Source organism: Salvelinus sp. IW2-2015, linkage group LG33 (genome assembly GCF_002910315.2).
Source record: "Salvelinus sp. IW2-2015 linkage group LG33, ASM291031v2, whole genome shotgun sequence".
Taxonomy (NCBI): domain Eukaryota; kingdom Metazoa; phylum Chordata; class Actinopteri; order Salmoniformes; family Salmonidae; genus Salvelinus; species Salvelinus sp. IW2-2015.
Window position 1 is genome coordinate 5540317 of NC_036872.1, and position 5616 is coordinate 5545932.

Below are 5616 nucleotides of genomic sequence, written 5' to 3' on the forward strand. Positions count from 1 at the left end.
TGTACTCAACCTTCTTCTTCCTCCAAACACAGCGAGTGGAGTTTAGACCAAAAAGCTCTATTTTTGTCTCATCAGACCACATGACCTTCTCCCATTCCTCCTCTGGATCATCCAGATGGTCATTGGCAAACTTCAGACGGGCCTGGAAATGCGCTGGCTTGAGCAGGGGGACTTGCGTGCGCTGCAGGATTTCAATACATGACGGCGTAGTGGTGTTACTAATGGTTTTCTTTGAGACTGTGGTCCCAGCTCTCTTCAGGTCATTGACCAGGTCCTGCCGTGTAGTTCGGGGCTGATCCCTCACCTTCCTCATGACATTGATGCCCCACGAGGGTGAGATCTTGCATGGAGCCCAGACGAGGGTGGTTGACCGTCATCTCAACTTCTTCCATTTTCTAATAATTGCGCCAACAGTTGTTGCCTTCTCACCAAGCTGCTTGCCTATTGTCCTGTAGCCCATCCCAGCCTTGTGCAGGTCTACAATTTATCCCTGATGTCCTTACACAGCTCTCTGGTCTTGGCCATTGTGGAGAGATTGGAGTCTGTTTGATTGAGTGTGTGTAAGGTGTCTTTTATACAGGTAACGAGTTCAAACAGGTGAAGTTAATACAGGTAATGGATGGAGAACAGGAGGGCTTCTAAAAGAAAAACTAACAGGTCTGTGAGAGCCGGAATTCTTACTGGTTGGTAGGTGATCAAATACTTATGTCACGCAATAAAATGCAAATTAATTACTTAAAATCATACAAGTGATTTCTGGAATTTTGTTTTAGATTCCGTCTCTCACAGTTGAAGTGTACCTATGATAAAAAATTACAGACCTTACATGCTTTGTAAGTAGGAAACTTCAAAATCGGCAGTGTATCAAATACTTGTTCTCCCCACTGTATCTCCTTCGCATAGGAGTTAATTAGGATGTTGGTTGTGGCCTGTGGAAGGTTGTCCTATTCCTCTTCAAAGACAGTGCGAAGTTCCTGGATATTGGCGGGAACTGGAACACGCTGTCATGCACGTCAATCCAGAGCATCTAAACGTGCTCAATGGGTGAATATGCAGGCCATGAAAGAACTGGGACATTTTTTGCTTCCAGAATTGTGTACAGATCCTTCGACACGGCACAGAGCCGTGCTGAAACATGAGGTGATGGGGGCGGATGAATGACACAATAATTGACCTCAGCGATTCTCGGGGCATTCCATTCAAATTGCCATTGATAAAATGCAATTGTGTTTGTTGTCCGTAGCTTATGCCTGCCTATACCATAACCCCACCGCCACCATGGGGCACTCTGTTCAACATGTTGACATCAGCAAACCGCTCACCCAAGCGACACCATACACGACTTCTGCCATCTGCCCGGTACAGTTGAAACTGGGATTCATCCATGAAAAGCATACTTCTCTAGCCTGCCAGTGCCCATAGGAGGTCAGCATTTGCCCACTGAAGTCAGTTTTGAAACTGAACTGCAGTCAGGTCATGACCCTGGTGAGGACGACGATCACGCAGATGAGATTCCCTGAGTTAACGACAGTTTTTGCAGAAATTATTCTCTTGTTACAAACCCAGTTTCATCAGCTGTCTGGGTGGCTCAGTTGGTAGAGCATGCCAGTGGCCATCGAAGGTGAGCATATGCCCACTGAAGTCAGGTCAAGACCCTGGTTCAGACAACAAGCACACAGATGAGTTTGACCTGAGACAGTTTCTGGCAGTTTGTGCAGAAATTCTTCAGTTGTGCAAAACCACAGTTTCATCAGCTGTCTGGGTGGCTAGTCGAAGACGATCCTGCAGGTGATGAAGCCAGATGTGGAGATCCTGGGCTGGCGTGGTTACATGTGCTCTGCGGTTGTGAGACCTCTTGGATGTACTGCCAAATGCTCGAAAACGACGTTGGAGGCGGTTTATGGTAGAGGACTCACATTGAATTATCTGGCAACAGCTCTGGTGGACATTCCTGCAGTCGGCATGCCAATTGCACGCTCCCTCAAAACTTGAGACGTCTGTGGCATTGTGTTGTGTGACAAAACTGCACATTTTAGAGTGACCTGTGTAATAATCAGCTGCTTAATATGCCACAGCTGTCAGGTGGATGGATTATCTTGGCAAAGGAGAAATGCTCACTAACAGGGATGTAAACACGTTTGTGCACAGAATTTGAGAGAAATAAGCTTTTTGTGCATATAGAACATTTCTGGGATATTTTATTTCAGCTCATGAAACATAGGACCAACACTTTACATCCTGTGTTTGTATTTTTGTTCTATATATATACAGTGGGGAGAACAAGTATTTGATACACTGCCGATTTTGCAGGTTTTCCTACTTACAAAGCATGTAGAGGTCTGTAATTTTTATCATAGGTAAACTTCAACTGTGAGAGACGGGGTGATTGACCGTCATCTTGAACTTCTTCCATTTTCTAATAATTGCGCCAACAGTTGTTGCCTTCTCACCAAGCTGCTTGCCTATTGTCCTGTAGCTCGTCCCAGCCTTGTGCAGGTCTACAATTTTATCCCTGATGTCCTTACACAGCTCTCTGGTCTTGGCCATTGTGGAGAGGTTGGAGTCTGTTTGATTGAGCGTGTGGACAGGTGTCTTTTATACAGGTAACGAGTTCAAACAGTGCAAGTTAAAATAACAAGTAAAAATGATGAGACACAGGCGGGCTTCTTAAAGAAAACTAACAGGTCTGTGAGAGCCAATTCTTACTGGTTGGTAGGTTGATCAAATACTTATGTCATGCAATAAAATGCAAATTAATTACTTAAAATCATACAATGTGATTTTCGGATTGTTTTAGATTCCGTCTCTCATCAGTGTGAATTGTACCTATGATAAAAATTACAGACCTCTACATGCTTTTGTGAAGTAGGAAAACCTGCAAAATCGCGAATCAAAACTACTTGTTCCTCCCACACTGAATATTATATATTATATATATATATATGATATGATATATATATTTACCTAACACTGGTCCTAAAAACAAATGGGTAAATATATGTTTAAGACCATCTTAACAATTCCATATGTTAGCTTAGTAGATATTGCCGATCAAAGGGCTTAAACCTACAAGGAGTTTTAACTAGTCTGATCATCATCCCACTGCAGAATCATGTCCTCCTAGAAAAACTTCAGAGTCAGCTTTAGAGAGTTGATCTCAATGTGCATGTATGTATGTGCAGGGTGGAAAAACTGCATCAGCATATTGCAGAGTGTGCAAAAAAGAACCCCATCAACTATAAAACTTGTCAAAGCTCCCCTATAACACACGTGCGTGTGCATCCCCAGCCCACATTACACACAACCAACAGTAACACAGTACAAAGTAACACAAACACAAAGTAACACCCACCACACACCAAAGGAAGAGCTCTGCTGGGAAACTGAGAGAAAGCCATGTCATACATTCAACAAAGCTCACAGTCAAGCAGATAATACATGGAGTGGCTGCGGTTTCAGATTTTCTGGACCCAACTTTATGTTGCAAAGACATGGAGAATTTCTTCTCTTGGCGAGATCCACTATTTACCTCCTGTCACTGCTCAAGTGCTCATCAATCGTGACTACATGGGGCAAAAAAGTATATATAGTCGCCAACCAATGTGTGACAAGTTATACACGTATAAAAAGATGAAGGCCCATGTTAATTTCATCAAGAGTACACTATCAACTATGACAACGACAAACATGGAAAGAAAATGAACTTCCAGAAATCACATATTAGGATTCTTTTATGAATTCTATTGCAAATTTATGTAGGAAAATAATATTGGTCACCTACAAACAAGCAAATTCTGACCTCTCAGGACCCTTGATAAACTTATTCTTTAAACCTCTTCACAATCCACTCGTTACCTGTATATAATGCACCTGTTAACTTAATTAATCAGATATAAAAGGACACCTGCCACAACCTACAAACAGTCAGAACAAAGAAAACAAAAAAATTGTTAGACCTGCACCAGGCGGGAAGACTGAAATCTGCAAAGTTTAGCAAGCAGCTTGAGTTTGAAGAAATCAACTGTGGGAGCAATTATTAGGAAATGTGAAGACATTACAAACACCACTGATAATCTCCTCATCTCGGGCTCCACGCAAGGATCTCACCCCGTGGTGTCAAAAGATCACGAAAAGAACGTGAGCAAAAAATCCCAAGGAACCAATGGGAAGCGGACCAAGTGAATAGCCTGCAGAGAGCTGGGACCACAAAGTAACAAGAACCTACCATCAAGTAAACACATACGCCCCAGGAATCAAATCCGCAAAGTGCCAAGCAGTGTTCTCATTCTGCTTAAGCCAAGTACAATCCACCCCGTCTGAAGTTTCATAGAGGAGCATTTAGGCTATGATCCAGAAGAAGATTGAAGAGGAAGAGAATTCATATAGTCAGATGAAAACCAAAATATTAACTTTTGTTAAAACTCAACTCGTCGTGTTTGAGAGACAAAGAATGCTGAGTTGCATCAAAGAACACACTACTGATGAAGCATGGGGGTGAAACATCATGCTTTGGGGCTGATTTTCTTGCAAAGGGACCAGGACGACTGATCCGGTAAAGGACAGAAATGGGCCATATCGTAATTTTGAGTGAAAACCTCCTTCCATCAGCAAGGCAGTTGAAGATAAATGGCTGGGTCTTTCAGCATGACAATGATCCCAAACACACGCCGGGCAACGAAGGAGTGGCTTCGTAAGAAGCATTTCAAGGCCTGGAGTGCACCAGTCTCCAAATCTCAACCCATAGAAAATCTTTGGAGGAGTTGAAAGTCCGTGGTTGCCCAGCAACAGCCCAAAACATCACTGCTCTAGAGGAGGATCTGCATGGAGGAATGGCCAAGAATAACCAGCAACAGTGTGTGAAAACCTTGTGGAAAACTTACAGAAACGTTTGACCTCTGTCATGCAACAAGGATATAACAAAGTATTGAGATACACTTTTGTTATTGACCAAATACTTATTTTCCACCATAATTTGCAAATAAATTCATTAAAAATCCTACAATGTGATTTTCAGGAATTTTTTTTCTCATTTTGTCTGTCATAGTTGAAGTGTACCTATGATGAAAATTACAGGCCTCTCATCTTTTTAAGTGGGAGAACTTGCACAATTGGTGGCTGACTAAATACTTTTTTGCCCCACTGTAACTGCCACTTGGAACAAACTTAGTTATTTGTCTGTTGTAACCGTAGGATTATGCAAACATAATCAAGACACAAACAGGTTGTTTAGCAATTTCATGTTATTTTTTTTCAGGAGGACAGTTACGCCTTGATCAGAATGACAGCTTTATTGCATCAATGCTGAGTAATACATTCTACGATCAAAATGTTTCGATCTTTTTTTCATTGACGTGCACGTGCGTCCGCTTGCGCACATGGTGCGCATGTTGATTTTTGTCTATCCCTACCAGATGCTTTCATGACACGCAGGTTAAAATACCAAAACCAACTGTGGGACCAGATATGTTAACTTGGGGACAGGTCGAAACACATATTATTCATTTATGGACATTTAGCTAGCGTGCTGTGTTTTCTTCTTCTTCTGTGGATTTTACAGTATATGGCAGTTGACAGTCAACTTTAAGGAGCATTACTGCCACAAACTGGACAGACGGG